This window comes from Xiphias gladius, chromosome 15, assembly GCF_016859285.1.
Source record: "Xiphias gladius isolate SHS-SW01 ecotype Sanya breed wild chromosome 15, ASM1685928v1, whole genome shotgun sequence".
NCBI classification, from domain to species: domain Eukaryota; kingdom Metazoa; phylum Chordata; class Actinopteri; order Istiophoriformes; family Xiphiidae; genus Xiphias; species Xiphias gladius.
The window spans coordinates 13,162,624-13,174,811 of NC_053414.1; positions in this window are offsets into that span (position 1 = coordinate 13,162,624).

Here is a 12,188-nt window from a genome sequence, read left to right on the forward strand (position 1 = left end):
GAAGTCTGGGGACTCCACAGGGCTGGGGTTCACCAACTTAATCTCTTAAACAAACAGAGAGGAAAACACAGCAGCACACTCCCACTGCTCAACACCAGGCTGGGTCAACACCGCGGGCATGTGTCAGAGCAGGAGCGTGGTGAGAGAGCGTGGGTTTTCGCAGACAAACAGCCCGATGAAAGGTTTAGTCCTGTGGGGAGGGCTGGGGATGTGGCGCTCCTGGGCTGGACCTGGAGTCATATGATGGGGTGGGGTATGTGATCGGATGAGGAGTTTTTTTTTATGTTAACATGAGAATCCTGTTAGTTGTTAATTCAATTTAACTTTGCTGTAATTTTGCTTACATTTCAAGATAAGACAACCAGCTAAAAATAGAGAAAGCTGAACAAAAAAGGAAGACAGGTGCAAAATTGTTTTATGATATTGATGATTTAAGTTTTACACGATCCCAGGTGTTTATTTGAAAATTATCCAGTTATAATATAGGTATAATCTCTCAAAGTCTCACAGCCTTTTAGCTACTTGTTTAGAAAGTTATGGGTGCAATATTGTGCAATGATTGCACAATATTAATCCTTTAAGTGAATAAATTTTAGTTTAGTCTATATCGTGTTCATGACAGATTTTTTTCGTGCTTCATATACATTTTTTTTGTATGATGGTCATTTCATTATTCAGTTAAACCCAGCATGTATTTCTCCTCAAGGTGCATGGTGAAAAAATATGCAGCAGTTACATGAGTGTGTAGAGGGCATGCAAGCTACCTGACACCCCATCCAGTTCGACTAGGACAGGCAAATAAAAAAAGCCACTGGATCACAGTGGATAGTATTATTTGTCACTGTGAGCCTTTACAGTGCAAAAGTAAATACATGTAAATTAATCCTAATTCAATTAGCTGAAGAATTGATATGTATATAGGCAGAAAGTGAATAACTGACTGTTTTGATAATTGTTAAAGTCAATAATAAGAGTATAAAGAAAATAATTATTTACAGTCCTAATATAATACTATTATAGGCTGGCATTTCAAAACGTATTTGCTGTGTCTTTTAGTTCTCTTATCTGACTGTTGCTCAAAATCGAATTAAAAAAGACAGAAATATACTTATACTTAGAAAAATGAAAATAGGTGTTGATATTTTTTTCCCCTGGGTCATTGGCTTTCTTTTGTAGTCCATTTAAGTTCAGTTCAGATCTTCATTGTTCCTACAAAGGAAATTCTGCAGGAAGGGACAAGTACAACAACATAAATACAATTAAAACAATAAATCAAAGAAGACAATAGAAAGCGCAAATACACCATACACATGTACAAAATACATACAATATGTCGTAAAAACTGCACTTCTTACACGTGGTTTAAAGTAATATTGAACCTTTCAATTTAACAAGTTTTAAATGGTAAATTCGAATTGTGTTTACAATGTAATGTGACACAATATAAACAAAGGGAATATTGCGCTCTTATCCATATGAATGATAATATGTTTGATTGCATGGTTACTTCAACATCTGACAGAAGTGATGGACATGTAATGTAGTTTGCAGTGGACCTCACCCTTTGCCTAAGACAGCTTCTTATGCTTTATGGTTATGAACAATTAGTGGTGAGTTATTTCCTTGGTACCTGTTGTTACTGGAGCTCAAGCACATAGTTGCAATAGTTTGCTTATGCATCACGATTTGGCACTTAAACAGCATTTACTGTCTAATATTTGTTCATCAGTCTTTTAGCCTAGTGTTTGTGCTGGTGGATTAAAAATAGGATTTATGCTGCTGTAAGGTGACTACTGTCAACATTTAAGATAAAAAAAAGTTTTAAAATGTGTTGATATGCTTCATTGACTAAATGATTCTCGGTTCATGCTAAATGGATTGTGTTGTGTAACTTGGAAGGCTCACATTTAGAAAGACAACAAAGTTTCACTTTTATCAGAATGGGTACTTTCACTAGGACTGACCCGAATGCCTCAACGCTTCGAAGCTTCTGCCATTGCGATGGTAATCGACGTCCAAATCCGCATTTGAATGCTGTGTTTTGTTTTTTGTTTTTTTGGTTCTGTTTTGTCTTGTTTTTATAATTATTATATATGCATAACAACAAAAATCCCAAATACCCCATTAAAGAAATAGTAATGCAAAATTATTCATTATGCATCAATATAAATTATTAGTACTTATTCTAAGACAAGGACATTTAATCTTAGTGATAGTTTTCTGCAGCACAGCTCTCACCTAATGTTACCAGCACTGACATTGGGACAGTGTCACATGACCACGTGACTGTGGCTTACAAGTAACAACTGCGCTAGCAAGATGTCGAAAAAGTCAAGAATCTGGAATAATTTCCAAAATTGTGAAGATGACCCCAAAAAAGTCGAGTGCCAGATATGGCAATGGAAATTGGCATATCACAAATGTACAGTGAGTAAAACTGTAAATACAGCTTAGCCATCTTGCAACTGCTAAAATTTTCGTTTTTCTTTTTTCTATCTTGGCTGATGTTAGTGCAGCCTGCATGCTAATGAAGTATAATGCTGAAATCCGATTTTTGTCCTTGTTTCTCTCTGTTCTTCGATTATTAATGGGTCATTGGAGCTTCAAGGCCCGAAAAATGGTATTTTGGACAACCGTAATTCTGACTGATTAACAATGAATACAAATCTTATTATTCTTTGATTGCTTGTTTTTTTTTCACTTTAAAGCTGCTGTAATCATTATTTTTATATTAATAATGCATGAAATGACACTTGACACATGAAAGGAAGTGACAAATCTAAGCAAAATAATCACCCAACTCTCCAGTTCCCCTCAGCTGTACGGAACTAGCATCTTTCAGCTCATTGTTTTCATCAGTCATTTCCAGCCATAGCAAGCAGCTGCTTTATGGAAAACATGAACGGTGCAGGAAAGCATTGATAAACCCACTGTACACTACCTGCTCAGCACCACACAACAGAGGGACAAAGTTAATGAATAGCTGGGGAACAGAGTGCAGCATTTAGCAGCTTAAGAGTCAGATACTTCCCCCAAAGGTTAGCTGAGACCTAAATTAAGCTAAAACTAGTGTGAAGAGTGGATGTGCATTCACAAGGTGGGCACAATCACAACTCCAAATTAGTGCTAATGTTGCTCCATAACTGCTGGAAAAAACCAACTGTTTGCTGACACATTTACCAAACCAACTTTATAAGGTGATAATAAGTAAATTTGTTTACTGCTTGTTGTGCTTTCCCCAAGTGGCCAGAAAATCAATTTAAGCAGATATAAGCTATGGGGGTAGAAAAAATAACAAAACATTCCTTTCATGAAAAGCTATTATAGCTTGGAGGTGAAGAAATCACAGTTACAGACACCTCACCTCTCCAACTAGCAAGTATGAAAGTGCTCTGGAAAAAAGCTTTTTCATATGTTACAGACAAAGGGAACAAAAGATGAGAAATCATACATACATTACATTATTACACATAAATTATACACACACACACACACACACACACACGTATATATATATATTTGTACATGTATTGATATTATGTACTATATATACCAAAATTACTGGTGCATCATTCAGAAAAAAAGAGATGAGCTGCATTGATGCATAAATATAGCACACCTTTATTGTAGAGTTTAAACTGGTAATTTAGTTACGTTAAAGTTAAAATACATTTTTTCACGAATTTCATGTTTTTTTGTCTTTTGTCTTTGTGCTTACATGTGGCCACTTAAGTATTCACTTTCAAGTCCTGAATTCTTATATGCGGGATTTTTGAATCCAGTGTAGCTTTAGCTGCAAACAGAGCCCCAAGTCTTCCTGTTGAAGTGTACTTGGGTTTAGCATCACTGAGTATATGTCAGGGCCTCCACTGCTAAGAGCCCTGGAGCCATGCATTGATGCCACTGTGAGAGGCCTCTACCTGTCCATCACAGTGCAGTGTGGAGACGCAAATGACGGCTGGACACTGAGACAGCTGCACAGGAGAGCAGGGCTGCAGCCAAGGCAAATGAAGGGCTCTTCACTTTGCGGCCGGCATATACTTCTGGCTGTGCCAGAGAGAAACGGCTCTCTCCAAACAAAGACAAACAAATTAGACATTTGAATTTGAACACTTGACTTTAACCATTTGGCGGCTGCACATATACAGATGGCAGGTGTCTTTTAGTACTAATAGAAGATAATAATTTCTTTAACGGTTGCTGCAGTAGACAGGGAATCGCAAAGATTATGGTTCATATAATATGTGTATTAAAGGAAATATAACTGGTAAAAACTTTACAACACTTTTCTTTGAATTAAGTTATAAAAGACATTTAAAAGATAAAAAAACTAAAAAAAACCCACCATTTTAACTTTTATTTATTTAGCCATTAACAAATACACTCACGAGCACTTTATTAGGAACAACTGTTCACCTTTTTATTTATGCAATTATCCAATCAGCCAATCGTGTGGCAGCAGTGCAATGCATAAAATACAGATACAGGTCAGAAGCTTCAGTTAATGTTCACATAGAAAGTCAGAATGGAGGAAAATGTGAACTCAGTGACTCTGACAGTGGCATGATTGTTGATGCCAGGCAGGCTGGTTAGAGAATTTCTGAAAATTGCTGATCTTGTGGGATTGTCACGTACAACAGTCTCTGGAGTTTACTCAGAGTGGTGCCAAAAAAGAAATAACATCCAGTGAGCGGCTGTTCAGTGGACTGAAATACCAGAGCAGAATGGCCGGACTGGTTGGAGCTGACAGGGAGGCTACAGTAACTCTTTACAGCTGTGTTGAGCAGAAAAGCATCTCAGAGTACACAATACGTCAAACTTTGGGGTTGGATGGGCTACAACAGCAAGCGACCATGTCGGGTTCCACTCCTGTCAGCCAAGAGCAGAAATCTCAGGCTGCAGTGGGCACAGGCTCACTATAATGGGACATTTAAATAGTGGTAAAATGTAGCCTGGTCTCATGAAACGTCATTTCTGCTGAGGCACGTAGATGTTAGGGTCAGAATTTGGCGTCAAGAGCATGAATCCATGGATCCAAGCTGCCTTGTGTCAAAAGTCCAGGCTGGTGGTGGTGGTGGTGGTGGTGTAATGGTGTGGGGGATGATTTCTTGGCTCACTTTGGGCCTCTTAATACCAAACAATCATGGTTTTAAATGTAGCAGCGTATCTGAGTATTGTTGCTGACCATGTGCTTCCCTTTATGGCCACAATTTACCATCTTCTAAAGGCCACTTCCAGCATGATAATGCACTATGTCACAAAGCAGTAGTCGTCTCAAACTGGTTCCATGAACATGACAGTGAGTTCAGTTTACTTCACCAGTCAGCAGATCTGAATCCAATAGAACACTTTTGGGATGTGATACAGCGGGAGATTCAAAGCATGAATGTGCAGCTGATAAATCCACAGAAATTATTATGTGCAGCAGAATCTCAAAGTAAAGTTTCCAACATCTTGTGGAATCCATGCTACAAAGGACTGAGGCTGTTTTGAGAGCAAAGGGAGGGTCTACCCAGTATTACTATGGTGTTCCTAATAAAGTACTTGCTGAGTGCATATCAAATTACATAATCATATTGAAATTGGAGACATTTCCTCCTTATAGTAAGGATGTGTTTTGTTCATAAACTCTGGATCAGTATGTTACTTGTTGAAAATATCGTTACCAATAGCTCATCATCCAGAAACTTCTTAAGTCGCGTTTTAAGATATGGTTTTTAATTTGGTATCTTTGAAAGGTTTAATTGGAAATCAATTTTTTGAAGTGAGTGAGCTAAGTATTTCTTGATTCAAAATATTTAGGCAACTAATTTTGAAATAGCAGAGATCAAATTCACAAGCAAAGTCTTTGTTTAACTACTGTAATGTGTATTTATATAAGTCATGCATTTGGGGACTTAATTTTTAAAAGCCTTTTTAGAAAAAAATAATTAATTAAGTGAGTACTTAAGCTTATAAAAATATCCTAAACATATCTCTGAAAGTGCATAATAGTCCTTAAAATGCACCCTATCTTTTTAAATTACATCCTATCAATCATTTTAGTACAAAAGGTTTCCTGAAGCTGTTCGTTTCTGTTTTTAAATTTGAGTCTACCGCTGTATGTGTGTTTGTGTTTGTGTGTGCGTGTGTGCGTGTGTGTGTGTGCGCCCTGACCCATTCAGGCCACTGTGGAGAAAGTGAAGGCTTCTTGTTTGCATTAGCAGCTGCAGGGGCTTGGTGAGGATGCAAAGTCCTGAGTTGAGTTGAGTTGCTCCAAACCCAGGCCAGTTTACATAACTGAAGCACTGCACTGCCCAGGAAACCTGCCGTTAAATCACAGTGTGTGCGAGTGTGTTTGTGTGTGTCTCTCATAAGCATGTTGACTGATTGAAGAATAAGTATGTGGATTTGTGTAATATAAGAAAGAGTTAGTCTCAGCAAGAAGTCTGGTACCATGGTGGAGTGAAGACGTCAACTCCAGCTCTCTCACCTGTTTCGATATTTATTAACTTAAATCATCAAGCCATCTCTACGAAACACGCACTTATTCTGTATGAGAGTTTGTTGTGAAACTTGGTAAATACCTCGACCTCATGACAAGTGGATAGCCCAGCACAAGAGCAATGAAACCGAACAGACTCAGTACTAGCGATATCCAAACCCCATGGCTAGTCACTGGCGAAATTACAGAGACTAATGCTAGGCCTAACCTACAACTTAGCTGTGATGATTCGAAGGGGATGCTCAGTGCTATGAGAGATGAAATCCTTTCTTAGCTCTGAAGCACAGTCGGCACACTTCAGTCCACAGTCTCCTCTCAGGTAGTGAAAATCCAATAGATGGATGGATCGCAGAGTTGCCATACTGGAGCACTCCCATTGTGAACCTCAAGGCTGAGAACGCAAAGCTTCATGCTCGTCTGGATGACCTGGAAAACAGATCACACTGACAGAACATTAAAGGTTCTCGGTCTCCCAGAAAAAATTGAAGGCAGCCACACTCCCTCCTTCACAGAAGCCTTCCTGGTTGAGGTCTTTGGGGAGGACAGCTTCTCTCGTAAACCAGAAATTGACCTTGCTCATTGTACTGGTGGCCCCCATGAGCCATGATTGTACGCCTGCAGCGCTACCGGAGAAAAGAAATTATTCTGTGCCTATCCTGGGGGTGAGTGGGGCAGGTGACATATCACAGGGCGGAGATCAGCCTTTAACCGGACCTAAGCATTGACCTAGAGTGGAAGAGAGCTGCTTTCAACCCAGTGAAGAAATAGCTTCGAGAGGCTGGCTTGAAATATTCCTTTGCATATCCTGCAATGTCCTGGTTCATATTCAGTGGGTCCAGAAAGGAGATCAAGTCACCGCAGGATACTCTGTCTTCATTAAGGCTAACATTATTAAAATGTTTGAGGGGCTGAATGATGTGGGGAGCAAAGATATGCCCATGCTGGAGGAATTGGCTGGAACAACTGTTTGGCTACCTGTCCTATCCATGGGGTGCAGACTGACCATTGCAATGTAGGAGAACATTTCCTCGTTGCCATCTCGATCACAGCCTGTGAGTTGTGCTTCTGTGTCAAACTATTGCCAATAATAAAATCTAGCCTTAGACACAAATCTGCTATGCCCAGCCTCCTCTATTACTATTGGGCTAGTAACACCCAGAAGGTTGTCATGCATTTCCAATGCAGCTCACTTCAGCATGCACCTGAATGGGTGAAGATAGAATCATATAATCTTCCTTTTTCCTTCTTAGTCACTTTCCCCACTACCACTGGTAATTAACACATCATAAAACATTCCAGTTATAGCTCACACAATCAGAATAGATCTCAATTTAGGAAACAATTTGAACTGCAAAAATCCCGTAATGGTACCTATTATGCCAAACCACCTCTTTTCCCCAGCCAAGTTATATCTGTCTTTTTGAGCATGGCATGTAAATGGAATTTGAGTTGTTAAAGATTTATACCTTGGTGGGTTATTCACATCATTCAATCAAACGGCAGGAAAATCTAACCTACCCGCCTCTCATTTCTACTGTTATTTACAGTTTAGGCATTTTGTAGAGAAGAGCTACCATCATTTCCCTTGGATAGTCCTGGCGACAGCAATAGATATTCTTTTAGCCACAAATGCGAGTCTCAGGGGTGCCACACTAGCTAAAATGAATCCTCAGTCTATGGCTAGAATTTTATAACCCTCTGGGAACAAGATTTTGGCACACTTTTCAATAATAATCTGTGGAATGCAGAATCCACAGAATCTGCATTCAAATCACTCTCTCTGCGGCTGAGTTTGGTTGTGATCTCTCTGCCATCATTTATACATGGTTGTTGTTGAATTATTCACTCATTTCAGCTTGACCTACATTTCATTTTCAATCAATGAAAGTAATGTGTAACTCCTGTCTGTCATGCAATGCATTCAGTGAAGCGGCCGGGGCCTACACTAGAACTCGCCAATGTAGTGTGGGCATTTTCACTCATTTCTGACATTGTATAGACAAACTGATGAATAAATCAGTTGAGAAAATAACAGGCAGGCTATTCATTAATGAAAGTAACTGTTAGTTGCAGCTAAAGTCTACAGACATACGGTCTCAAAATTCATGTAAACAAAAGTCCCTTTCATGCCAACACAATACCTTGACCAAAATAATGAGAATAAACTACCACTTTACTCAAATTATCCATGTTTCAGTCACTATTCATAAGCAGCTGTGGATCAGGTTGTCTTTTTAAGGGGTGAGTCTCCCCTTACCTCTTACCTGATAGAAACAGCATCTGTATCAGAGCTCACAATTATAGTCATGCGTGGTTGCAAATGTCAGTTAGGGTCTGTTAGGATCTATGTTTCAACACCTCATAGATGTCTCAGCCTGCACAGGGCCCAGGTAGCCGCACATACACATTTTTACCTGCAACCTGAAAAGAACCTCAGTTGCACAATAGGATCGCATGTTAGGATGGTTAAACGGTAGAAGTCAAGCACCATCCTCTTTATTTTGTTCTACTTCATTAACACTGATTCATTTCTGTCTGTGCATCTATGCTGTCTGACAGAGAGGCAGAGAGGAGGGTAGAGGGGGAAGAGTCAGAGGAGATGTGTTGTTACCACACAGAGCTCTTGTGGTTTTGGCAAAAAATATTTCCATTGAAATGAACCTTTTGCTTTCTTTTCTCGAGATGTGCGGTACAGCTCATTCTCTGTGTGGGCGTGTGATGGCAGGCAATCCAGTCAACAAAGTGATGTCATTTAAAATCAGGCATTTTTTCAAAAATTCAACCTTTTTTGAGACATGGGCCACTTTCTTGCTCAGAGTTAGATGAATATGTTGATGCCAATCTCAAGTCTGTTCGGTAAATACGAAACTACTGCCAGCAGCTGGTAATTTTAGCTCACCACAACAACTGGAAACAGGGGAAACAGGAAACGGCTAGCCTGCCCATGTCCAACGGTAACAACTGCCTACTAGCACTTCTAAAGCTCACAGATTAACATGTTATGTCTTGTTTGTGTAATCCGAGAGAAAATAGTAAGAGATAACCCCACATGTAACCCCAGCAAAAACACAACAAAATACAAATGAGATAAAACATGTAGGATAGTGAGCTTGTAGGTGGATTTTGTTACTTTTGGAGAGAGTCTGGCTAGCTGTTTCCCCCTATTTACATTCTTTGTGCTAGGTTAAGCTAACCAGCTGCTGGCTGCAGCTTTATATTTTAATGTACAGACATGAGAATGGTATCGATCCTCGATTCTAACTCTTGGCAAGAAAGTGAACGAGTATTTCCCAAAATGTTGAACTATTCCTTTAGAGCAGATGAAGACAACGACGACGACGCCGACAACAACAACAGCAAGAACAACAACACAAGAGCAATTACACACCCAAAAACTGGTCATCTTAGATGTAGCTACAGTAAAAAGATACAACAACAAGTTGGAAGCACTGCCTTAACGAGACAAATTTACCAGTGCATATAGCGTTTAACTTAATTTATTACATGGTCTCTTGTCTGTGTGAGCAAGGCACCTTGCCAAAACCGTGTCCCTATTATCGCATCAATAATTGGGAATTCATTTTTTAAATCTTCTGTATTAACTGGATTATAATCGCTGCTTCAGTCACATGTATTGAAATTGTTCAGTGGTGCACAACAAGGCTTTTGTGTGTCATTCCTGACAAGCTTTCACCGCCACCTAAATCCTCTGATTCCTAAGCAGGAAGATACAGGTATTCATCCAGCTTCCACCATATCCTTGAGCACAGTGTTGTGTTTTCTCGGCTGTCAAACTCCTGACATGTCTTTTTAAGCTTGGCAGATGAAGCACTTGTGGAAAGGGCCTTGGCTCTCAAAATGCATCTTTGTCCCCGTATGATGTTGAAAATGTGCATTTCGTTTTGATATGAAGAGACGATTTATTTTTATAAAAAGGAATCATAAACAGTAAGTAGATTTTGTAAAAAGGATAAGTAATACCTCCTCAAATGATAGAACTGCAATTTCACTAGAGTCCAACCTTGGTGGCTTGTGACCCTTCAACTTAACTTCATTGTAGCAGAGGGGAAATTTGTCTTGTAGCCAGATTAACCATACAACACCCACAGATATGTAAGCATTGCATATATAAAACATAATAAAATACATAAGACCTTATTAAACAACAAGCATAATAAAATTGATCTTTTCACAAGTTATTTTTAATAGTCATTAAGGTTAATTTGTTATTTTTAGTTTTAGGTTACACTTTCTAATCACAGTTTCTGCCTGGATAACTAAAGCTCCTTCCACTTAAGAGAGAGGACACATGCAACGGCAATGGTGACACTACATCTCCATGCATGACTTGACTGACAGACTCAAGCATGACCACTCAAAAAGAATGTGACGCCGAGCAGTCCACTTGTGAATGTACGTGTATGAGAGAGAGAGCGAAAGAGGTTGCTGTGTATTGTGTGTTGTAGGTCTCATGCACACCTGTATCTGGGCTGTGCGGCGGGAAGCTGCCCTTCTGACTCAGCCTTGCATGGTAATTGGCCAAGTAAGACAGGGAGCGAAATCTAGACTGGTATGCTGTTTCTCTCAGTGCCACCTGTGTGTCTGTTACTGTGGGATTTGTACCTCCTCCATCACTGACACGTATGGATTATGTGTACTTAAGGCAAAAAGCCAATACAAGCCAGATCTTGTGTGCAAGCAATCAGGCCCTCAAACACAACATATCTTTGCCTTTGTGGATGGAATGATCTAAAGATCTGCTACCAATAAAATTGCTGTAATTAGACTTGAAAAAGAAAGTTATTTCAATGTAACCCCTCCATTTTAAATGTAATGGATTTATTAAGATACACAGAGACACCCTGAAGCGGTATTGTCTTAAAAACAGTTTTTTAAGATTGTGGGTTTATTCTCCAGGCGCTCGGTGGGTTGGATGATAAGTGGTCTTTGCGGTTTCGTTCTGAGGTACCCTGGGCTTTAGCTTGGCACAGACAGACGAGCTCAGGTGTAACGAGAGGTTAAAGGTTGGTCAACTGTTGTGGAAATATTATGAACGTGTGAGCGAGTCAGAGAGAGAGAATAGGAAATACTGTTGAACAATGCTGATAATCTCCCTAATCAGAAACCTACTCATCTGGATTTCTCTCTTTGCAGGTGCGGGTAGAAGTCTGCTCCAAAAGAGGATACTTTCCTTTTCTTTGTTTAGCATTCACCAATGTTGGAATCTTCTATTCAGCATCTATGCTGTCAGGGGGTTTATATTAACTTACATAACATACTGTATGTCTATTATTATTCATATATAGAATAACTGGGATGGAAGCAGGGAGGTAATTGAAAAAGTTCCTACTAACAGTGTGCCTGTGGGAAACCTTGTATTCAAAGAGATTAAAAGCCTGATTAGTAATCCAAATATCCACAAATCAAACACATTTAAAGCTCATATGATACAGTCATAAACAGATTTAATAGACTGGCGACGTGTCCAGGTTGTACCCTGTCTTTCGCCCAGCGTCAGCTATGATTGGCTCCAGCCCCACCGCGGCCCTCAAAGGATAAGCCATATAGCTAATGAATGGATGGATGGATAAACAGATGTAATGTATGGAGAAGGATTTCATCAGATGGTCTGTAGTTAAAGGATAATTTCAGTTTATTACAACTTGAGTCTTACTGTTGTAGGTTTGGCAACCTTTGCGGTAAT